This window comes from Panthera uncia, assembly GCF_023721935.1.
Source record: "Panthera uncia isolate 11264 chromosome A1 unlocalized genomic scaffold, Puncia_PCG_1.0 HiC_scaffold_16, whole genome shotgun sequence".
Classification (NCBI taxonomy): domain Eukaryota; kingdom Metazoa; phylum Chordata; class Mammalia; order Carnivora; family Felidae; genus Panthera; species Panthera uncia.
The window spans coordinates 42,806,344-42,832,069 of record NW_026057576.1 but is presented as its reverse complement, the minus strand read 5'-3'; the positions used below and the strand labels follow the sequence as shown (position 1 = coordinate 42,832,069).

The 25,726-nt window shown below is 37.3% G+C and overlaps 1 pseudogene; it reads left to right on the top strand.

Moving 5' to 3' along the window:
• The first annotated feature begins 21,193 nt into the window (after nucleotides 1–21,193).
• Nucleotides 21,194–24,020, top strand: LOC125934025 (spindle and centriole-associated protein 1-like; annotated as a pseudogene).
• The last annotated feature ends 1,706 nt before the right edge of the window (nucleotides 24,021–25,726 follow it).

Sequence of the window (25,726 nt, the reverse complement as noted above, 5' to 3'; positions counted from 1 at the left end):
AGTGAAAAACTGATAAGGCTGGGGCACCTGGGCAGCTCAGTCAGCTAAGCATCTGACTTTGGCTCAGGTCATGATCTCACATCACAGTTCATGAGTTCCAACCCCGCGTTGGGCTCTCTGCTGACAGCTTAGAACCTGGAGCCTGCTTTGGATTCTGTGTGTGTCTCTCTTTCTGCCCCTCCCCCCCCAAACATGAATAAATTTCAAAAAATAAAAATAAAAAAATTGATAAGGCATACTGTAGAGATAGGGCATTTTTATTGCTTGAGTTTTCAAAATAATCAAGGAGTATGTATCTCTCTCAAAATGTTTATTTCCTCTTAAACATTACACTGACATCAAATACAGTCTTTAATTATTGCTTTCTTTTGTAGTCACTCAGTTGAGGTAGTTAGAAATAATGCCTACAAAACACACATCACATAATGAGTGCTGATAATTGTGCAGGATCTAGAAAAGGTGAAAAGAAAAATCCTCTTTGAGTCAGAGTAAGCCATGGGATTGATTTTTATTGCCAGATGGAGAAAAATGTTTGAAATCTAATAACCAAGGAAAATATTGATAGTTTGTATAAAGGAAATATTAGGAAATCTAAATTTTCCCAACATATACATTTGATCAAATTTATTGGTCACATTTTACCTCAGAAAAATTATGCCACTAGAAGTATAAGACAGGAGGAAGTATCAATGATTTTTAAAAATTGCAGGTAAAAAAATGCATAGCATGAAATTTATCATCTTCACCATTTCTAAGTGTATAGTTTAGTAGCATTAAGTACATTTAGTTTCTTCTTCCCACATATTTTCTCCAAGACATAGAACATACAGAGAATATTAGCCAGCTAAAATAGACAACTTAGTTTTGAAATTAAAGAATAGAGGAGAAGATAAAGTAGGTATGTCTATTTTTTAACCACTAAAGTTTTGTGGTGGTCATATTTAAAATTTGATGAATCAAGATTTTTACACTTTTTCCTGATAAGGAATTTTCCTGAAGCAAACTTGCTACATCAACCATCTACTTTCTATATATAGATCACATTAGCCTATGCGACTGCTTATATTGCAGAGTAAGGGTATACAGTAATTGATCAAATGATGACATTGAACAGCACTTTGGATGATGAACTGATAAGCCTATATGAAATAGGGAGACTGGATTTAATTGTGCCAATTTGCTGAAAAGGAAATTGTCCTCCAAGGTCACATACTAAATAAGTCCCAGCACTTATTACCTACTCTGCCAAGACTCCAGTCCAGGATTCGAAACTTGACTCTGTCAATTGATAAATCAGTTCTGCTAACGATTGCCACTTGAGGTAAAATTTTTGCTAATAGGATTCACTATTTGGCTCTTTGAATTAATAAAGCATTCGGGGCATCTGGGTGGCTCAGTTGGTTGAGAGTCCAACTTCGGCTCAGGTCATGATCTCACAGTTGGTGAGTTCAAGCCCCGTGTTGGGCTCTGTGCTGACAGCTCAGAGCCTGGAGCTTGCCTCGGATTCTGTGTCTCCCTCACTCTCTGCCCCTGCCCCACTCATACTCTGTCTCTCTCAAAAATAAACATTAAAAACATTTTTAAAAAATTAGCTAATAAAGCATATTTAAATAAAGTATAGAAAATAGCATCTATGAGGCTAGTTTTTCCAAGATACCATTCCATGTTTTTATTACATTGGTATCCCTGAAGTGTAACATTTTTATAAATAGCACAATGAAGTATTAGAATATTCTGCAAGTATTTTCAATTTTAATGATGACTGTTAATGAGAATATGAATACATAATAGGGTTCAAAATTCTTTATAAAGTATGCAATCACATCCAAATCTCCAAACATGGCAGTACTGAATTTTTTTATGTTGCACATTAAAAGCCAATAAAATGCAATCAATCTTACAGTTAAAATAAAATCAAAGAGATGACATTTGTAAGTTTCTCCTAAATACTGGAACAGGAGACTGAATAAGAATAGAAGCATTCGTGCAATCTCCTGAAAAATATTGGCTAGTCAAAGAGTATAAAGAATTTAAATTATTAATTACATAATATTATGGTTTGAATAAACCAGCAAGTCTATGTATGAAATTAAAATTTGCAACCAGTCAGCTAAAACCTGTGATAAATAATAACCCTAAAAACATTAACATTTACACATAGGCTAAAATGTAATATTGAAATATCTATGGTCTTATATTTCTATAAATTTCTATGGTCTTATATTTCTATAAACATTTCTTAAAATGTTTCTATAACAAATTTAAGGTTTTGTGGCTTTGGGAAATTCTTCTTTTAAACATGTCCATGTCAGGGCAACTGGGTGGCTCAGTTGGTTAAGCGTCAGACTTTGTATCTCAGCTCAGGTCATGATGTTACAGTTCCTGGGATCGAGCCCCACATCTAGCTTTGTGCTGATAACATGGAGCCTGCTTAGGATTCTCTCTCTCTCCTTCTCTCTCTGCCCCTACTAGGCACTATCTATCTCCCTCTCTCTTCCTCAAAATAAAGAAATACGTAAACTTCAAAAAATAATAATAATAAACATGTCTATGTCATTTGTTAAACCTGGTCATAGTGTTTTTAATATTTCAAAAGAGAGGAAAATTACAGTATAATAATAGGAGGAATGAGAATCAAAATCAATATTTTAGGCATGAAGGGGAGAATTTGCCTCTTTGGCATAAGGATTAGCTTGAGCTGGTTATTTTTTTTATTTTTTTATGCTTTTATTTTATTTTTGAGAGAGAGAGAGAGACAGAGAACGAGTGGGGGAGGTGCAGAGAGAGGGAGGGAGACACAGAATCCAAAGCAGGCTCCAGGCTCTGAGCTGTTGGCACAGAGCCTGATGCGGGGCTGGAACTCACAGTGAGATCATGGCCTGAGCCAAAGTAGGATGCTCAACAGACTGAGCCACCCAGGTACCCCTTGAGCTGGTTATTTTTAAAGAAACAACAGAAAGAGGAAAAGCTCTGAAAATTGAGTATAAAATAATTTTCCAGTAAGGGACATTTACATGTATAGGGGAAATTTCCACTTGTAAGAATGTTTCCATCTCTATAACTAAAAGAGGAGGATGACTGAAGATGTCGAATTTTTTTTTTAGTTTTTATTTATTTATTTATTTTGAGAGACAGAAAGACAGAGAAGGACAGAGAGAATCCCAAGCAGGGCTTGATGTGGGCCCCAATCCCACAAGCATGAGGTCATGACCTGAGCCAAAATCAAGGGTCTGACTCTTAAGTGACTGAGCCACCCAGGTGCCCCTAGAAACCTTTTTATCAAAGTTTATTTCTTCATTTTGAGAAAGAGAGAGAGACAGAGTATGCAAGTGGGGCAGTGGCAGAGAGGAAGGATATAGAGAATCCCAAGCAGGCTCCACACTACCAGTGCAGAGCCAGATGCAGAGCTTGAACTCAGGAACCATGAGATCATGACCTGAGCCAAAGTCAAGAGCCCCATCCTTGCTCAAGAGCTGAACATTTAACCAAGTGAGGCACCCAGGTATCCCCAAACTCATAACGAAGAAGGCAACAACCTAAATCTGCCTAAAAACCTTACCCTTGTTTGCTATGCTTTACTTGATAGCCTCCCATAACTGGCTCCCACCCCCAACATCTCCTTTTATCTTTTCCTGGTGATGGTATTTAAGGTGGTACGTTGGGTCATTTTGGTGAGTTAGTCACTTTTCCTAGGTATCTCCCATGTACAGGAGGTGTATAGATTATTAAACTTCTGTTTTTCTCCTGTTAATCTCTCTTTTTACAGGGGACTCTCAGCCAAGAGCCTAGAAAGATAAAGGAAAAATTATTTTTCTTCCTCTGTAAGGCAACTTTATTGTTTCCTACATAGGTTTAACAGGACTTCTTCCTATAAATATTCCACTATTACACTACTAGATAATTTGAAAAGGCCTAGAACTGTATCATCTTAAGGACTATGGTTGTCTCATATGGAAAATTAATATTTTGTGACATACAAATTTTGTATATTGTTTTTTATCCCTTTAGAGTAAATTCTTTTTTTAAATTCATTAACATACAGTGTTATATTAGTTCCAGGTGTACAATAATACAGTGATTCATCTCTTCCATACATCATGTGGTGCTCATCCAAAGTGCACTCCTTAATCCCCAGCACTATTTAAGCCATTGCCCTCATCCACCTCCTCTCTGGTAACCACCAGTTTGTTCTTATAGTTAACAGTCTGTTTCTTAGTTTGCCTCTCTCTCTCTCTCTTTTTATTGTCCCCGTGGCTCATTTGTTTTGTTTCTAAAATTCCACATATGAGTAAAATCATATGGTATTTGTCTTTTTCTGACTTATTTTGCTTAGTATACTCTCAAGCTCCATCCATGTCATTGCAAATGGCAAGATTTCATTCCTTTTGTGGCTGAATTTCATTGTGTATGCAGATACCCCCTCTTCTCTATCCATTCATCAATCAGTGGATGCTTCTATAATTTGGCTATTGTCAATAATGCTGATATAAACATAGTGGTGCATGTATCCCTTTGAATTAGTGTTTTGTATTCTTTGGGTAAAGACCCGGTAGTGCAGTTGCTGGACCATAGGCTAATTCTATTTTTAACTTTTTGAGGAACTTCCAAATTAGTTTCCACAGTGGCTGGACCAGTTTGCATTCCCACCAGTAGTACATGAGTGTTCTTTTGTCTCCACATCCTCACCAACACCTGTTGTTTCTTCTCTTGTTGATTTTAGCCATTCTGACAGGTGTGAGTCGATAGCTCATTGTAGTTTTGATTTGCATTTCTGTGATGGTAAGCGATGATGAACATCTCTTCATGTGTCTGTCTTCTCATCTCCTCTGCATGTCTTCTTTGGAGAAATGTCTGTTCATGTCTTTTGCTCATTTTTAAGTGGATTATTTGTTTTTTGGGTGTTGAGTTTTATAATTTTTTTTCTATATTTTGGATGCTAACCCTTTATCGGATATGTCATTTGCAAATATCTTCTCCCATTCTGTAGGTTGCCTTTCAATTTTCTTGTTCCTTTTGTTGGGCAGAGCTTTTTATTTTGATGAAATCTCAATAGTTTATTTTTGCTTTGGTTTCCCTTGCCTCAGTTACCACATATTTTCAAGATAAACAGTATTTTTTGGGGTACCTGGGTGGCTCCGTTGGTTGACAATCTGACTTTGGCTCAGGTCATGATCTCCCAGTTCATGCATTTGAGACCCACATGGGACTCCGTGCTAACAGCTCAGAGCCTTGAATCTGCTTTGGATTCTGTGTCTCCCTCTCTCTCTGCCCCTCCCCCACTCATGCTCTGTCTTCTCAAAAATAAATAAAGATTAAAAAAATAAAAATAAATTAGAAAAGCAAAAAGACAAACAGTAGTTCTCAAATAAGAAGACTAGATAGGGACCTGTGGGTGGCTCAGTCGGTTGAGCATCAGACCAGCTCAGGTCATGATCTCGTGGTTGATGAGTTCGAGCCATGCATCGGGCTCTGTGCTGACAGCTCAGAGCCTAGAGCCTGCTTCTGATTCTGTGTTTCCCTCTCTCTCTGCCCCTCCCCCGCTCGTGCTCTCTCTCTGTCTCAAAAATAAATACAAACATTAAAAAAAAAAGACTAGATAGAACCATTTGTCACACATAGTTCACCTAATTTTACTGGGTAATTGGGATAAGCATCTGTGTTAATTAGCTTTATCTGGGGGGTAGGGAGGAACACTTCTCAAACTTTATGACAGCAGGTAATTTTGCAACCTGGACCAAGCATCCCACTGAAGTTAGGCCCCTACCTTCCTTCAGGAACTAGGAGATAGGACTGTTGTCTTCCATGATAATTACATATCAAAGAGATGGTCCCCTCAGTGAAAGAGGACTTCAGCTACCTCCATTTTGACCTCATTCTAGCTGGGTTCTTCTTTCCAGGTGGTCTCTTGACTCATGAAAGACTCTGAGGGCAAAGCATCCCCTGATGCCAACCCATATAATCCCTTCAAGCAAGCTTGCCCTGAACCAGCAACATCCCACTTCTGATTGACTCCCAAAGATCAACTTGACTTGCACTGTTTACCTGCACGTTTCCACCCACTTCTGCCTCACATTTTCCTTATATAAACCTGGAAGTATTTTCAGAATTTTGGAGACAGTCTTTGAGACGCTAGTCTTCCTGATGTCGGCCTCGCTGAGATAAATTTCCTTTCTTGTTTCAATACCGCTAATTTCTCTGCCTTGGCTTTTGTCAGCAGCGAGTGGCTGGCTGAACCTGGCTTGTTTGGGACCCTGGACCCAGGTACCCCCACACCTCTGCGTGCTGGCTACACCAGGCCCTTGAGAAAGACATTCATTCCTATGTCATAAAGTTGCAAAGGGCCCATCTAGGTTTTGAAAATTTTTATGTATAAATTCAAAGAGAGGAGAAAGTACTCAGAATTACAAGTTTTCTAAAGTAAATTTTCTGAGAAAGAGGAGGGGAGGAAAAATCTCTTCCCTTATTTTAAAGAAAGAATTAAACCTCTTTGTTTACATTTGTATTTGTCCTTACAATTGACATTAATATAATCTTCTTCCAGTTGTTTTTTGTCTAACTTCAGATTTGTTCTTTTTCTCTGTGAGGGCAGGGTGAAGTAATGATCTCTGACAGGAGTCTGCAAACCAGAGGGCACAGACCAAGTGCAGCACACTGTTTGTTTTCTTATGGCTTATAAACTAAAAATGGTTTTCATGTCTTTATTTGTTTTAATATTTATTTTTGAGAGACAGAGACAGAGAGACAGAGTGTGAGCAGGGGAAGACCAGAGAGAGAGGGAGACACAGAATCTGAAGCAGGCTCCAGGCTCTAAGCTGTCAGCACAGAGCCCGATGTGCAGCTTGAACTCACGAACCGTGAGATCATGACCTGAGCCAAAGTCAGACACTCAACCGACTGAGCCCCCTAGGCGCCTCAGTTTTTACGTCTTTAAATGATTGGGGGGAAAAAAATCAGAAGACTACCATTCTACCACACATGAAAATTATGTAAAACACAAATTCCAGTGTCTATAAATACAGTGTTATTGATTTTTTTTAACACTGATTTGTTTTCAAGAGACAGAGTGTAAGCAGGGGAGGGGCAAAAAGAGAGGGAGACACAGAGTCTGAAGTAGGCTCCAGACTCTGAGCTGTCAGCACAGAGCCCCTGTCAGGACTTGAACCCATGGACCATGAGATCATGATCTGAGCCGAATTTGGATACTTAACAGACTGAGCCACCCAGGAAGCCCTAAATACAGTGTTATTGAAACATAGTCATGCCTCCTCCACTATTTACTGTGGTTACTGTCTAGTTACACCAGCAGAGTTAGTTGTGATGGAGACCATATAATTACAAAGCCTAGAATATTTACTTTCTGTACCTTTACAGAAAAAGTTTCTGGATGCTTAGTCTGGGACCTTAGTAATCAAAGTATAGTCCCTGAACAAGCAACTTTACTATTTCCTAGGAGTTTGTTAGAAATGCTAAATCTGGGATCCAGCCAAAGCTGCTAAATGAGATCCTGCTTTTTAACAAAATATCTAGTGTGATTTGTTAAACTCTGAGAAACACTAATGTAAGTAATTATTTCTCTGCAAATTCTATTTCCCCTCTGGTTTTGTCAATGAAGTTATCAAGTAGGGAGTTAGCAATCTTGCTCAGTTCTCATATTGATCCATGTACTCCAGTATAAACTTTATCAGGAAGAAAAGTAATGCTTTGGTTCTCATCTGCTTTCTCTTTGTCTAATTGTTTTTTTAATTGGCATAGAAACTAGATGGGGAAGGGTGCTACTTATTGGATTACTCCCAAAACCCAGCAGAGAAATAATAGCTAGGTGAACGGGGTATATGATAAGCAGACTGTTCCAATTACAAAAAGCTGCAATTTTTTACAAAGGAAGATGCAAGAGAAAGTAGGTCATATATTTATACTATCCCCATTATTTTATAATCTGTTTCAGTATTACTGAGACTGGAGAGGACAGTAGTCTCTGGTTTCATGTAGCCAAATTTCTGGGGTAATAATCAATCACAGTTATTCTTACCAATCCTGGATTCTTTTGAGATGGTAATTTTAGTTTGGGAACTAATCCCCAGTTTACCTAGAAGGGCAAACCTATTTACCTGCCTACTGAGGAACTTGTATTTTCAAAGAGACTTAGACTTCTTATATAGAGGATGGAGAAAAACCCACAGCAGCAATGCCTTTTGCATTAAACTGAGAGATACAATTAAAATATTTGTAGTGTTAAAAGATAAACTGAGACATAGTAAATATTTTAAGAGTTAATTGAACAAAAATAGATTTCACTGTGGCGGCACCAAACCAGAAGTGGTTTAAAAGCATTCCACCTAAGGGAGCCAGGGGAAAGACTTACATAAAGAAGGTACAGAAACAAAATAAAACTCCATTGACTATAGCTTGAAGCTTTGTTTGTGACTGGTTGTTCTTAGCACTCTGATTTCATAACCTAGAGCCATTTACGGGTTTATGTTTTGGTTTGCTTATGTAGGCCACCAGGGCATTAGAACCATCTCAGTCTAATGGACTCCTTCTTTAATTAATTTAACAGTATTTATGGATTTTGATGCGTTAGAAATTCTTTACAACGGCCTTAAGATCCTAGTAAGTAATATTAAGATTTAGGAAGTAATACTGATTTGAGATTTTAAATTGTATGTGGAAGGGTAATGGGGCACCCGGGTGGCTCAATCAGTTGAGTATCTGACTCTTGAGTTTGACTCAGGTCATGACCTCATGGTCATGAGATTGAACCCGACATGGGACCCTGAGCTGACAGCTTAGAGACTGCCTGAGATTCTCTCTCCCTCTTTTTCTGCCCTTTGCTGCTGGTGCTGGCTCGCATGCCTGCTCTCTTTCTCTCTCTTTCTCAAAATAAATAAATAAGCATCTTTAAAAAAGTCAAAAAATAAATTTTATGTGGCAGGGTAAAAGAAAATGTGATGAAGATTATGGACAACACTTGAATATTAAAAATTAAACCACTGAATTTATAATTTTAATGTATTATTAGAGTTGGCTAATGTTTTAATGTTTTCTGTCTCAAGATAATTACTTCACACACTTAAAACACAAGTGTTGTTATATTTATGAATGAAGATTAAAATGTTGGAGGGAATTTAAATAAGTTCAAAATGGGATTGATCGTTTAAGGTAATTTAATGTGCTTAAATTTATATAAGTATATATTAATCAAGGGCTCCCTTAAGAGGGACTGTTACTATTTCAGAGATTTATAACTAAAGCACCAAGACTTTGAAAGTTCAATTTAGAAACTTAAGGAAAATATTGTTTGTCTACACTATTACCTTTAAAAGTTTTTTATTCCATGAAGAAAACCACCACTAACAGTATTTTTTGCATATAGAGCACACTCACTCAAAAGCAAAAATATTTTTCATGTTTATAAAGTACTTTCATATGTATTAATAATTCATCATTACCTCAATATTCAAAATAACAGTTTTGTTTTTAGATTATACTGTATCCATCACAGAACTAAGAACAGAATTACATAGTACAGCTATGACAATTCATTTTATTAAATAATACTTATGAGAAAATAAGTATTGGCTCATACTGGCTCAAAACCCAACTTATGGATACTAGATTACTTATAGTAAAATGTAAAGTGTTCTTATTCTATATAGATAATGCTATGCTAGTTGCAACTTGATACGATATGAATGTTTGGAATTTCACAATTGTCATATCCTTTATCCTTCATGCCCATACACAAAAATGTCAAAGTCCTTTTATGATAGGGAAAGAGAGGATTCAGTAAGCAGAAAGGGAGAGGCTAGGGCTTGAAGGTCCCTGGGTGGGGAAAAACACATATTTTAAAACATTTCTTCTGGGAAAGTCTGAACGCGAGCAAACTCCCTCAGGCATAAAGTTCCTCTTAAAAATGTAACAGACAGCACTGACTTCCCCTCAGGTTTCCCTCAGGAATTTGACAAACAGAAGACCTGACTAAAAATAAGTAGACCATAGAACACATGACCCACAAGGAACAGTAGTATGGCCATAGACCACCTTGTACAATGGAAATGAGCCAATCAAAAAAGAATGACTAGACATTTAGAGTTAACCAGCTGGTAAGGGTAGAACTTGAAAAGGAACAAGGGGAAAGTAGAGAGGCCAACCCAAACCCTAAAAAACACAGCCCTTGCCTATAGCTGCTGGTGTCCCCTCTCTGCAGAGAGCTTTCATACTATTCTTACTTTCTAATTTTTTAAAAAATCTTTACTCTTATTTTTGAGAGAGAGAGAGAGACAGAGAGACTGAGTCGGGGAGGAACAGAGAGAGAGGAGACAGAGAATCTGAAGCAGACTCCAGGCTCTGAGCCGTCAGCACAGAGCCGGATGCAGGGCTTGAACTCACAAAATGAGAGATCAGGACGCTCAACTGACTGAGCCACCCAGGCACCCCAATACTATTCTTACTTTCTAATCTTATAATAAGCTTTTTCCTGCTGCTCATTTTATTCTGTGTCCACCTCTTCATTCTTCGAAGTGGTGAGACAATGAATCCTGTGTAGTGAAGTAAAGAATCTTGCAACACTTTTAAAAATAATATATACTTAAATGCCTATGTTTCTTCAAAGTCCAAAACCCATTCCTTTCCCTCACTTCTATTACCAGATACAAATAATGTACAATAATTGGCTGATACAAATGGCAACTTTAGATTTTAACTGGTATAGAAGATGCTTACAGGGAATTTATTTTTATTTTTTATTATTTTTTATTTTTATTATTTTTATTGGGGAAATTTATTTTTAATTTAAATACTGAAAAAGGATTATATTAAATGTAGTTTGATTTCAATTAAAACATTAAGATAATTCCTAAAGGACTGTAGAAAACAGGCTATGAAGTGTACACATTAGGGAGAATAGCTAAATTGCACATCCAGGTACTGCCTTGATTGATTTTTACTCTCATCTTCTCACCAAATTACATTTGCAAAAGTAACCATGGAGACTAAAAGCTTGACTACTGAATTGAACTAGCAAAGTAATACCAAAGAATGTAGTAAAAAGAAAGCAAAGGTGTTTTCAGGGTAAAAAGGTGCCTTATTTTAACATACAATGACACTACATTAATGTTTCTAAGTCCTAGGAAATCAACAGTGTCTACTTACTCCCTGGAAGAGTAGGAATAGAGAAGCAGATTAATCAATCATAAAATATTTTTGTTTGGATGGCTAGTCTAATATTCTATGCATTTGTTGATTATCAAATGGTTTAGTGTATAAAATTATATTTCTTTAATAAATATATCACTGGGGCACCTGGGTGGTTCATTTGTCAGTGAAGTGTCCGACTCTTAATTTCAGCTCAGGTCAGAGTCTCACAGTTCATGGGTTGGAGCCAGTGTCGGCTCCCTGCTGACAGTGTGCAGCCTGTTTGGGATTCTCTCTCTCCCTCTTTCTCTGCCCCTCCCCCACTCACTTGAATGCACGCAATCTCTCTCTCAAAATAAATAAACTTAAAAAAAGGGTATATATATATATATATATATATCACATTCCTAGATCTACATTCGCAATCAAAATTAATCAGATCTATGGTCATAAAAAGACATTATTTTAGGGACTGAAAACCTTTTTTGACTAATGCTACTATTCATATTTTATGCTATTAATTTAAACAGAGCGCCAATGGGGCGCCTGGGTGGCTCAGTGGTTAAGCGGCCAACTTCGGCTCAGGTCATGATCTCGCGGTCCGTGAGTTCGAGCCCCGCGTCAGGCTCTGTGCTGACAGCTCAGAGCCTGGAGCCTGTTTCAGATTCTGTGTCTCCCTCTCTCTGACCCTCCCCCATTCATGCTCTGTCTCTCTCTGTCTCAAAAATAAATAAACGTTAAAAAAAATTAAAAAAAAAAATAAACAGAGCGCCAATGAAAACAATCAGGAATTTTTAGAAAAATCTCAGTTATTCAATTGGCTTGAACTTATGCAAGCATATAGAAATTATAGATCTATGTTAAAATGAATATATGATTCTCTGTAATTTATAGGGTGAAGATAAGTTAAATGTAATATGTTAATAATGCAATATATTCATCTGTCAAATATTCATTGAAACCCTTCTATAATGCCAAGAATCCAAATTGGTGTTGGAAGCATAATTTTAAACAACAAATGGTTCTTTATATCCAGAACAGTGAGAAGAAAGGCATTTAAAAGCAAATAATACCCGGGAAAAGTGCTATGAGAGATTAAGTATCAGATGTAAAAGACGTTGATCAGGTAATATCAAACTGCTTGGGGAGATGAAGAAAAATTTACCCAAGACACTCTTATTTGTAAGTATCAAAAGGTAATGCGTAGGGATCCTAAGTAGTCTTGGAGTGAGATGCGCTTTCTCTCACCACTTCCCGCTTGTCTCCTTGCATACCTAGCACTGCTCAATCTTGGTAGGAGGAAGGTATTTCTGCTCGTCCTTTCTTCAAAGGCTCAGAAATAATCCCAAACTGAATCCCAAAGGATTCATCTTTTCTGCCTTTCTCTCGTGGAAGGCCGTCAGAAAAAGAATCATTGTATGCATTTACCAGTCTACTTTTCTTCTTTGGAACTATAAATTATAGATAAGAGTAGCAGGAATTAGTGAACGAGCTTCCCTTTTACTAGTTTAATTCGGATAGATTTTTTTTTTTTTTAATTTGTAGTAAGTTTGATAACATACAAAACATTTCCTTAAACATTCTGGAAGTATTCTGAGTGGTTAAGAGGTTACAACTGGGGTTCAGGTCACTCAGGCTCTGTCTAGGCTCTGTCTTTCTCCATGTATGTGAGTAGGGCAAATTACCTAACCTCTTTGTTCCCGAATTTCCTCACTGTAAGTATATTGAGGATTGTGAAAATAACTTAAACCATTTAGCCCAATGCCTAATCCTTAGTTAATCCTTGATAAATGTTAATAAAACAAAAGAAATAAAAGCTCCCTTGGACTGTAATAACAAGTATGCACAGTAAATGTTTACAGAGAAACTAAAAAAAATTTTTTATTATAAAACCATTTTAAGAGAAGCAATTGTAAAAATACATTTTTCATAAAGTTTATTTATTTTTTCTGAGAAATGTAGGCATATTAATAGAACCCAGGTGAATATTAGCACTAGCTCTGAATCAGAACACAAATAAACAAAAACCCTTTTAAATATATATATAAACTAAGAAAATAACTAGATCATCAAATGACCTCATACATTATGAAAGCAATCCTGTTTGTAGTAGAGTCAAGGAAAAAAAGGAAAAACTTCCTAATATCAAAGAGAGGAAAGTAAACTGTCAAAAATTAAAATATAATTATAAATATTAAAAATTATCTCTCCTTGTCATATCCAAACCTTCCTAATGTCCGCTTCTCAAATTCTATTCACTTTATCGATCTAAAAAGTGCTGTGAAAGACCAAATTACTTAGATGGTTTTATTCGGGCTGTTGTAACAGAAGGAACATTCATTAATGAAGACATTGTAAAAGACTAGTGAGGAAAAGGAGGGTTCACAGGGAAATAAGGAGATTATGGAGGAGGACAGTGAGTCTTATTTGAAGGCTGGAGGTTTTTAATTCTTGAAATATGCCAGGAAAGTCACTCCCTTGCAGTTAGCCATTTCTCAGAACACAAGAGAGGAGGGGAGGGTCTCTCAACAAGATTTTCAGGAAGAAAGGGCTCAGGTAAATGCAACAACATTAGTCCCCTATTTATTCAATATTAATATGATTCAGTCAGTGTTGAACAATTCAGAGACAATCCTAAACCTCCTGAGTAGAGTGGATGAAAAGCTGAATGAAAGGTTAACCGGAATAGGTAAGTTAAGCTTCTGATAGTATCAGAAAACTAAAACTATTACTATACCAATGGATGAACACAGGATCATAAGAATAAAACCTCACATACTATCTTTAAGGTATAGTCCACAGGTCCAGCAGATTTTTTTTTTTTTGCAAGGGTGGGCGTTGTCTTTAAAATGTTTTAGTTAATTCACAAAATTTAAACATATCAAATTTGACCAATGAAAGCCCATTTCTAACATTTACTTGTTAATATTAACCAGCAAATTAAATTCATTCATATAGTCTTCCTTCCAGTACTGAACTCACAATAAGATTTCTTCTGTTCAAATCTCTTATTTAATATGATAGAGAAAAAAGAAATGAAAAAGTCAAGATGATTGCCCTAAATTATTAGGCATTAAATGAGCTCTTATATTTTGAAAATTCTAACAGCAGTCTTTTGGAAACAGCTGTAATATTTACAGACTAGATACAGTTGCATTTTCCAAATTTTCTCTTTTTGAATACCATAGGTTTTCTAAGTTCTTTTTTTATTTCTGATGTTGTCATCTTGACAACATATGTTTTTATTTTTGAGAGAGAGAGAGAGATAGAGAGAGAGTGGGTGAGGCAGACAGCCAGGGAGAGAGATCACCAAGCAGGCCCCGTGCTGTCTACCCAGAGCCCAACGAGGGCTCAATCTCAGGAAACTTGAGATCATGACCTGAGCCAAAATCAAGAAGTAGACACTTAACCAACTACACCACCCAGGCACCCAGTCATCCTGATGTTTCTTAAAGGTACTGTTCAAAAGGGAGAGCAAGCTTGAGATGTGTGTTACAATTGCTGTTGGTATTTACAGTGGTGCAGATTGCCATTAATATTTTCAGTTTGCTAAAATATGATTAGTTGTATACTGCTTATTAGGAAAAGCTGATCATCCTTTCAGAGTCCTAAAATTCTTTCATAAAAAGGTATAGATAGTAATTGCCTGAGAGTAATTGAAGTGCCAATATTACAGCTGTATTTCAGTTAAAAAAAAAATCTAATGTTACATTTTCCAGTATTCGATATATACCTAACACTAGCATAAATATAATTTTTGAAGGGGTCCAGGACACATTACCCCAACATATTGCACACTTGCATGTTGAATATTTTCAGCTGAAGGAATTTGAGAGTTTGAGTCACTCTGGCCTTCTCTCCCAGCCCCTTGTTCTTTCTTCAGAAACGGGTCATAAATCTCTCAAATGAGAGGCGCCTTCCCTATACCAGAAGGAAAGGAGAATCCTTACCTTTGAAGACAAAGACCATCATGAAGAGTCTAAATAAACAGACCAAACTTGCTACAATTATCTCATACTCCTCACCCTATCCTATTCTTTCACAGCTGTCTACTCTTCATCAAACCTACATAAAAGTGCACAGGTCTAAGTGTTTCTTTGGGTTTTCATTTCTTTACGAAGGTTCCCATGTCATATAAAACTTATAAAATTTTTTAATGTTTTCATTTATTTTTGAGACAGAGAGAGACAGAGCATGAGCAGGGGAGGGGCAGAGAGAAAGGGAGACACAGAATCTGAAGCAGGCTCCAGGCTCTGAGCTGCCAGCACAGAGCCCGACACGGGGCTCGAACTCATGGAGTGTGAGATCATGACCTGAGCTGAAGTCGGACGCTCTAGGGACTGAGCCACCCAGATGTCCCGTCATATGAAACTTATAAATTAAATAAATGTATATGTTTTTCTCCTGTAAATCTGTCTTTACAAATTTAATTTTCAGGTACAGCCAGGGACCCTAAGAGGATCAAGGGAAACCTTTTCCTCCTCTACATTTTCATTTCTGTCTTTTTAAAATATTTTTCTTGTTATTGTTGTTTATTATTATTTTATTACTTACTATATAGTTTTGTTCTGTTTTCCTCCCTTCCCCCCACCATGTTTAACATAAACTTATTTACGTGAAAGCCATATAAAATAAGAGTAAGCCCCTATCTACGAAATGGGGTTGTTACTCTTTAATGTGATTTAATACAATACCTGAAATAAAGTGAGTACATACTAAAGATTAGTCATTAGCTGTATTAGACACATTCAATAGTTACAAGTATATTGTTTATTTAAGTTTTAAACAAACTTTATTTCTCTTTACTCCTTTTAAAATATGTCAGGTATAATATATCATGAGAAACATCACAGTTTTACTTGTTTTGAGAATTGTAATTTAATTATATTTATACCTCTTTCTTACTTAGATGTTATTTACCCTCAAGAATTACATTCTCTCCAAATCTGATTGGAAAAGACATCCAATTCCCCCTAATAACTGAGCTACGGTTTATCTTTAAGTGGCCGTAGGTAATAATAAAACTGTTTCTCTCTCTCTCTCTTTTTTTTCTGTATTGTTCATAGTCAGCAATAAAACCAGAAGCTGGAGTACCCATTAAGTTGTATATTTGATAGACTTTCTAAAGCAATCTTCAATAGCAAATAAGATAAACAAAATTGAGCAATAAATAAAACCACAAATTTGAAATGAATTGCACGTTGCCTGGAAAATCATGAAGACAAGGAATAAGAACATTATCTTGCTTGTGATGCAGGCATCACTTGCTTTTCTTTTCCTTTTTGTAAAGGCTATTTGGGCGGTGGGGGGGGGGAATAATTTTTTTTTTTTTTGTAGAAGAATGGTGATTGTTACATTTAAATTTTATTCCCCTTTTTGCTATGGTATGATACAATAATAAATTAACCATTGCCCCATTTAAACTTCTTCCTGTGTGACATCACACTCCCACCACACACTTGTAGGAACTATGTAAAATATAACAAATTCCATCCCCTCTACTTTCTCTCCCTCCCTCATTCTTGTCCTTCCCTTCCTCCACCCTCCTTTCTCTGCCCTTCAGCAATTGCATTCCACTTCTAGAAAAATGTTTTACCTTGAACTCTATCCATTTGGGTTATTCAAGAACTGTCATTTATATTGACTTTTTTTTTGGGGGGGGGGCCAAAGTTAACTTGTTTAGTGGTAGATATTTCTCTACAGTTGGGCCTATCATTATGCCCTCACATCCTGAACTTCGATGTTCTTAGGACCAAGATTTTAGCACAAAGATACTCATAGTACCTCTGTTAGAGTCTCTTGGGGTACCTGGGTGGCTCAGTCAGCTGAGTGCCCAACTTCGGCTCAGGTCATGATCTCACGGTTCAGGGGTTCCAGCCCCGCATGGGGCCCTGTGCTGACAGCTCAGAGCCTGGAGTCTACTTCAGATTCTGTGTTTCCCTTGCTCTCTGCCCCTCCCCCACTCATGCCTGTTCTCTCTCTCTCTCTCTCTCCTCTCTCTCTCTCAAAAATAAGTAAATATTAAAAAAAAATTTTTTTTTAAAGAGTCTCAATACTCACACACATGCTTGGCACATTTTTCATACCTGGGTTTTGGAATATGTTTGGTGCAAGAAATATAATTCCAAGAGTAGCTAAAGTGGGTTCCTGATCATCTTTCAGGGCCAATAGAAACTGAGAGCAGACATAGAATCACTTCATATCTGTTAAACAATTTTAAGCTCTTCAGATAAAGCCTGTCCTCCATTAGATATTTACTAGCAAGTGGAAATAATAATTACACACACACATGCACACACACATACACATAATACATGTTGCCTAATAGTTTCAAATTACCTGTGATAAGGATCTCTATTATTTTTCTTATCTAATGCAGATGAATATTTTTGTAAAATACAATAAAAACATCATATTAATGTTAATCATTGTAGAAGTATCTGAATGTTTATTTTCTATTTATGTACTTACCTTGTTAAAGACTTGTAACAAGCAATTTATAGCATAATATACTGGACTGAACATCTTTATTCCCAGGAAATGTCACTCTATCCACTGGGTTTAGAGTTTAGTGGAAACACCACAATTAAAGGGTCATAAACCAGAGATGATATAAGTATATCACTATTTCATATAAAGGCTGAAGGTGTGCATGCCAGGGCTGGTATGGCAACTCTGTGTCATGGAGTCCCCAGATACGCAGCATCCTTCCATTCCATTGTCAATATACTTAGGCTCTATTGGTTTTCCATTTGGGACATATGGAGGCTTTAGCACTTAGTCACCACATCTGTATAAAAGCAGTAGCAGCCAGGAAAAGACACATAAAACAAGGAAGCACTGGGGGACTGGTTAGCTTACTCGGTTGAGTGTCCAACTTCGGCTCAGGTCATGATCTCATGGTTCGTGGGTTCGAGCCCTGCGGTGCGTTCGAGCCCTGCGTTGGGCTCTGTGCTGACAGCTCAGAGCCTGGAGCCTGCTTTGGATTCTGTGTCACCCTCTCTCTCTGCCCCTCCCCCCACTCACACTCTGTCTCTTTCTTTCTCTCTCCTTCAAAAATAAATAAGCATTAAAAAATTAAAACAAACAAAACAAGAAAGCACTCATGTGAACTACTGAAGAAATTCCAAGCAGCTGACATCTGACATTTCTATCTTTAATTATTAGCCAAAATTTTGTCACAGGGCCACACTTAATTACATAAGAGTGTTTGAAGTAAAATCTTTATCCTGGAGAAGTTTGACTAAAAACAGAACAAAACAAAACAAAATAAACCAGTTAGGGGAAAGACACTGCAAGCTATACCTCCTAACTTACTAGATAGCTACAATTTAGTGTTTAAAAGAGTTCCCAGCAGGGGCGCCTGGGTGGCTCAGTTGGTTGAGCGGCCGACTTCGGCTCAGGTCACTATCTCGCGGTCCGTGAGCCCGAGCCCCGCATCGGGCTCTGTGCTGACAGCTCGGAACCTGGAGCCTGTTTCAGATTCTGTGTCTCCCTCTCTCTGACCCTCCCCCGTTCATGCTCTGTCTTTCTCTGTCTCAAAAATAAATAAATGTTAAAAAAAAAAATTAAAAAAAAAATAAATAAAAGAGTACCCAGCAATAACCCATTTGATTTATCTCTTTAAAAAAGAATATATCTGAAGTTTATTTGCCCTCCAAAACTTTTTGAAATAGTAGAGACTATTTTTTTTTCCAAAATTGGAATTATTGAAGCTCAGTTTCTGTTCATCCTCTGTCTATTCCAGGAAGTAAAATGTAGGTTTAATTTTAATACAGTTCAATGACTCTATTAGATATGAGTGATAAAGTTCATTTCACTGCCTCAGTGACTTTGACATCACTGGACAATCATATCCTCTAGAGTGTCATTCACTGAGAAGAAAAAAGGAGGATATGCTATTATCACTTTAACTTGGCAAAAGCATATCACTTCTGGGATGAATTAAGTATGACCATGGCAAATTTTATGGTCACTTTTGATATTTCAGAATGAACTTTCATAACATATGCCCTTTGAAGAACTAATACAAAAGGATAGTGCTTAAACACACATGGAGGACTTTTTTCCCAATAAAATTTATGAAATCGTAGTTGCTTAAAGTCATTGACAATGTAACTTGCTAATCCAAAAGGGCCACTGAAGAACAGAATATTCACATTAATTTTAAAATATATGAAGATTAGATTTCTTGGTAAAGAGAGATTTAACCCTTACGAACTTTTGGTGAGAAGTCACAGAAAAATTTCTGCTTCCCTCCCAAAACTTCTTTTCCTTTTGCAGTGTCCAGATCAAGAAGAGCAAAAAAAAAAAAAAAAAAAAAAGGAAGAAATGATGGCTTGGATTAGGATATATTAGAGGACACTATTTAGATTACATTATGAGAATTGGGCATTAGTTGGCATACATATGCAGGTACTGAAAGAAGTGGGAATTTATAGCATGTTTATTTTTCTAAGATTGGCATAGGTGCTTTAAAAATGCATTTTCTCAAATTGTGATCTTAAAGACTGAGTCCGGTTTATAGTTCAGATAGAAGTAATTCAGTAGTTTAAGTAAGAGATGATTATATCTTGCATGAGGTTAGTGTGGTGAAGATGAATAAATGTGAATAAATTGGAGCATCCATCAAAGGGCTTAGTATGGATTCTATTTATAGAGGAGAGGTAAAAAGAATGATGCCGGGTTTCTAAGTTGGTAAAACTTAATGGATATTGATACCATTCATTGTGATAGGGAGACTGAAAGGGAACCATGCTTTAAAATCAGTGTCGTGCACAATTTCAAAATGGATGCAACAGAAAGTATTATTATCTCACACAATTACTAAATATATTCTTAAAGTAGAAAGAAACCTTAGAAGTTATCTAGTCCATCATCTTAAATGATGATAGCTATACTGTTTCTGCTCAGATGTCACAAGTGATAATATCCTCTTGGCTTTATCAACACAGAATAATACATTTTAAATAGGCATCGTTGTTTTGATATTCTTATGCTCAGACAACATCTGCCCCTTTGTAGATGATAGTAGCAATTTTGAAAGTAAAGTAGAGGTCTATAGGGCTTTCTCTACTTGTTCAAAAATATCTTGGTATTTCTTAATGAAATATTTGTTGTTTAGAAAGGCAAACCTGTTCCCCTGCCTACTGAGGAACTTGTGTTTTCAAAATGAGAGAAACTAAGAACTGATACTGATTGAAGACAAACCCACAGCAGCAATGTCTTTTTTTTTTAATAAACCAAGGAATGCAATTAACAGGTTTGTATGGTTAAAAGATAAACTAAGGTACATTAAGTATTTTATGACTTATTTGAGCAAAAATCAATTCCAATGGGACAGCGCCTAACCAGAAGTGGTTAGGAATGCTCCACTGACCACAGCCACCTATGCAACCCCCAAATCTGTGGAAGACGTCATTGCATACATGCATGATTATTATATACATGTGGTAGTTTATGCTCTTTCAGCTTAATCACAGTTTGTTGATTTTTACCACAGCCATAGATGCTTGTTTGTTTTTTGGATAGTATCATAAACCGAAAACCACAGACACCGAGATCTTGAAGGAAACAAATCTAAATATTAAGGATATTATTCAGACTGATATTATTAATTCTGTTTTGTAGAACAGATTCTTTTGTTTGTTTGTAGAGAATATTTTATGGAATATATGTTAAGTCAGAAAGTGTGAAGGGTCTGAGACTTTACCCTACTTGCAAGTTAACAAGTTAGTCTATGTAATTTCATGTGTATCCTGATAGAAGTATCAGACTGCAGAAAAACAGGCCATGCATTACTCACATCAAAAACACCAGCCTGGGTAGGATCTTAGTGCCAGTTCTTTGAGCCCCAATCCTCACTGGAACACACAGTGCAGTAGTCCATTGAGACTGCTATAGAAGAACACCATAGACTGGGTGGCTTATAGATAACAGAAATTTATTCCTCACAGTTCTGGAGGCTGAGAAGTCCAAAATCAAGGCACCAACAGATGTGGTGTTTGGTGAGAGTCCACTTCCTGGTTCATAGACAGCTCTCTTCTTGCTGTGTCTTCACATGGTGGAAGAGGGGAAGAAGCTCTCTGAGGCCTGTTTTATAAGGTACTAATCCCATTAATGAGGGCTCCATTCATGACCTCATCGCCCCAAAAGCCCTGCCTCCTAATACAATCACATTGGTGTTAGTATTTCAACATACACTTTTGGGAGGACACAAACAATCAGTCAATTGCTCAGAGTGAGAACAAGGTATTATTTGGGAATGCAGTGAGTTCATATCACAGGAGAGGCACTCCAAAATTATAACATTTAGTGCTTAAGTTGGATAGCTGGTATTTCCATCCATTAGCCCCTGTGGGAAAAAGAAAAAAAACTTTATTTTGGTCTAGAATGTCAAAGGCTCTTGTGATCTGAGGAGGTGAAGGCCTTCTTGGTTTATTACACTGAAATCTAATCAGATGTCTCTCAAGGGATGGTATATCTAAGTTTCTTAATACTCTAGAATGTAAGCAAATCTTCATGAAGATGGGAGGAATTTTTATTATCCTGAAATGTGTCCAAAGAGAGAAATGTTATGTCAACAGCTTGTAATTCTTTTCCTATAAAGACCTCAAATGTATAGGGAAAAAAAAGACAAAGAAGAAGAAGAAGAAGAAGAAGAAGAAGAAGAAGAAATAAAAACAGAAATCTAGGAAAAACTATCTTCTGTCATTATACTTATACCAGAATCAACTAAGATTCTCATAGGTGCATAGGATTTCTAAATGTAACAGTGGCTCCTGATCTTTAACAAGGTCTCATAGTGGTCAATCAAGACCCTGTCACCCAGGCCATTCTTAGTGAATCTGTCATGGAACCTCAGGCTCCTAATGAAGTAGATGATGATGAAGAAGGAGAAACTGTAACAGAAGAAAGTGAGAATGAACTGGGTAACTCTAAACTCTCAGTCAAATAGGAATGCAGACAGGTTTCTCCCCCAACTAAGAGAATATAATTCTGATTTAATTAAACTGTGGACTGATATTCAGCAAAAAATAGAAACACAGTCACAGGTAACCCCTCCAGGAACTCCATCATCTGTCCCTCCATCAGGGGAACAAAAAGCTGCTTTAAATCCTACCAGTGCTGCCAAGAAAATCCACACCAGGCTTCAGTCTGAAGAATCTACTGAGATTCTAGACTCAAGCTATATTGTGGGACAGGTGCTAACCCCAAGGAAGCAAAAAACAGTTGTTAAATAAAATAAAAGGAAAAATGGATTTGTTTGCGCCTTCCAAGCAGAAGAAAAACATGTCAGCAGGTAGCGTAGCCTCCACAGACTTACCAAATAGCAATAAATTCAGGCTAGATGTCCTCAAACACATGATACATGAAGTGGAACACTAAATGGAAGAATATGAATGGTGGACAGGATGTGAAGTCAAGGGACTACAGAGTAGTCAGTCTTACAGGTTTCACTCTGTAGCTGGTGAGCTCCCTCTGTTGCCTGATTTGGTACCTTAAAGACAGTGAGCTGCAGCTGCATAAAGTAGACACAGGCAGCTGATACAACAAGTGTTAGGTGATCATCATGAGCTCACTAATGCTCTTACACCTGAAATTCTTCTTGGAGAAGAAAATACTACCCAGGTTAAGACTTCAGCAGTACATGGTCACAATAGATTAAGCAACTTATATCACTCACACATGCCATAAAGAATTGTCTTTGATAAATAGCAACACAGAAAATCAGGCATTAGAAAGGGGATCCATGGGTAGGAATTACAGATAATTCAGAGGGCCCTGTTCTAAATGTTAATGTCTCTGTGCCATCAATGGTCAGAGGGGAAGAAGTGGTTGAATTCCCACAGGAAGACTTGGCTGTTAAACTATCCCAGGTGCCAACCCCCTCCCCCAAATTCGTGTGGATCTGGCCAACAATTTTCCAGCACATGTATTTGAGCTCAAATAACACCACCAAGGCAGAAGATCAACTCAGAATTCTCTCCCTTGCAGCATGTGTTGAGGAGGACTGTTCAAACTTGTCCCGCTCCACAAATTCTTCCAACTATGAAAATAATTGAGAAGAAACAAAATTGAGAAAAGACCTTACCTACTGCACAATCAGAATTCAAAGAAGTTGCCTCTTCACTCAGAGGTGGAGGGTTTCTCATATGGGGGAAGATATGGAGAACAAAACTCAGGTTCCTTTTTTTAGCCTCTTCCAGACCCTCCGCAGTTCTCATTCAAACATTTAGCAGGACAGAACCCCCAATTTCTCAGAAGAGCCCCTAGTACTGGGAGATGGGCCATAGCTTAGAACAAATGAGGCAGGAATAAGAAAGGATTTCATGGCACAAATTGTTGAGTCGACACTGCAGAATTTAGCTATCAAGACACATCTGAGCAATAATATTGGGCCAGAAGGAGAGCAAAGGGATGGACTTCAGGAATTCAATAAGAGACAAGTCATACAAGTGACACGACTGCTAATTTTCCAGCAGCACAATCTCTACCACCAGGAAGCATGAAGGAACAGATTGCAGGAATGAATCGGCAGAGTATAGATACTCATAGAAAAGTCTTGCAGAGCAGCTGATACTTGTTGGTTTGGACCTTTTCTCTCCACCAGTATCGCCCATTCTGTCACGGGCCAGAGCACGGACTGAAGGAGAAAAGAGGACAATTGAAGTATTTATTATACAAGTACAGCCCCCGACAGCTCAAAATGCAGTGCTGTCTCTCCTAATTGAATAAATACAAGATCTTCAGGGACTGCTAGTAATTCTTGTTCTCCATTAAATGCTACCTCACGAACTGGGTGATTCACACCTCTTAATCCAAGAACAAAGACTGAGAAACAAAATGAAGAAGGCTGGTTTGCTTTTGCTACCCACTTGTCATAAATGAATTTGGTTTTACAGAGTTTGTTCTCAGTAATATATTCTTGAGCTTCCACTCCCCTCTCTGCTCCTGCTTTCAAGTTTTCATGTCCTTCTTTTTGATAAAACCTGCAAAGATCTTATGACTTAGTATTTTTGGAACAAAGAATAAAGCAATTATTTTAATTTTTGACTTCTTCCAATAGATTTCCAATAACTAACCAACCTACGACTTCTTGTAAATGTTGACAACAGGGAAAAAATACAAATTTAAAAAGTTTCCAGAAAATTGTTTGAGACTCTAAGATTTCTTAATTTTCAATATTATTTCCTTGATTTATTCTATCATTCATTTAAAGTATTATTAAGCTCTAATGATATAATGAACAGAGTCACAATCTAGTGTTGAAAACAATCTATAATCATACAGGTAGACAGAAAGTATCTATGAAAAGAGCTACTAATAGAATTTTATAGGTACAGAGATCAGAGAACTTTCTCCAAGGCACTGATGCTGCTTAATGAGAATGAATATAATTTACTTAGAAGAACAAGGAAAGGGGGACACTCCAAGGAGAAAGAATGGCATGTGCAGTGTTCCATGGTGAAGCACAGCCTGTTCACAGTCCAGGGCAAGCATAGGGATAAGAGCAGGTGAGATCCTGGCATAAGAAAGTGATGCTATAATATGGACTTTGCATTTGTTTGGGGATAACTGGCCTTCTTTTTTTTTTTATTAAAAAAAAATTTTTTTTTCAACATTTTTTATTTATTTTTGGGACAGAGAGAGACAGAGCATGAACGGGGGAGGGGCAGAGAGGGAGACACAGAATCGGAAACAGGCTCCAGGCTCCGAGCCATCAGCCCAGAGCCTGACGCGGGGCTCGAACTCACGGACCGCGAGATCGTGACCTGGCTGAAGTCGGACGCTCAACCGACTGCGCCACCCAGGCGCCCCATGGCCTTCTTTATCTTAATAAATAAAGAGTCATGAATGAAGGTGTTTTTAATGGGAGAGTTTGGTAATTTAATATAAATTTTCAAAATATTACTATGGCAGATTTATCAAAAGAGAAGTAGATCTGACTGCCAAGATAAATCTATCTTCCAGTATGAATTCCGGAAAAGTAGAACCCACAGTGAAGTAAAAAGCAGAGTGCAGACTTCCTATGTAACTAGTATTTCATGACTTACGATATCACATCTATATTATGATAGGCAGAATTCTGAGATAGCCTTAAGATGTCTGATTCCTACATGGTGCTCTATGGACTACTCTCCTCTTGAGGTAAGGAATAATTTGTGAATATGATGAGACAAAGATTGCCCTGATTAGGTTACTAATCAGATGACTTAATCAAAAGGAAGGTTATGTAAGTTGGCCTGTACTAATCTAGCATGGCCTTCCAAAGGTCTTCATCCTTCTGAATTTAGGGAGATTTTAACATAAGAAAGCAATGAAGGATGGTGCATATCAAGGATCTGAGAGTACCACCTGGGAGCTGAGAACAGCCCAGATTTCACAGCCAGAAGGAAATGGGGCAGGGGGACTGCAATCAGACAAACACAAGGAACCAAATTCTTCCAATAACCTGGATGAGCTTGGAAGAAAATTCAAGCCCCAGATGACAATCTTCATCCCACCTAATAATCAATTTCAGCCTTGTGAGACCCAGGAGGAGGATCCAGCTAATTTGCCCAGATTCCTGACTCACAAAAACTATAGGATA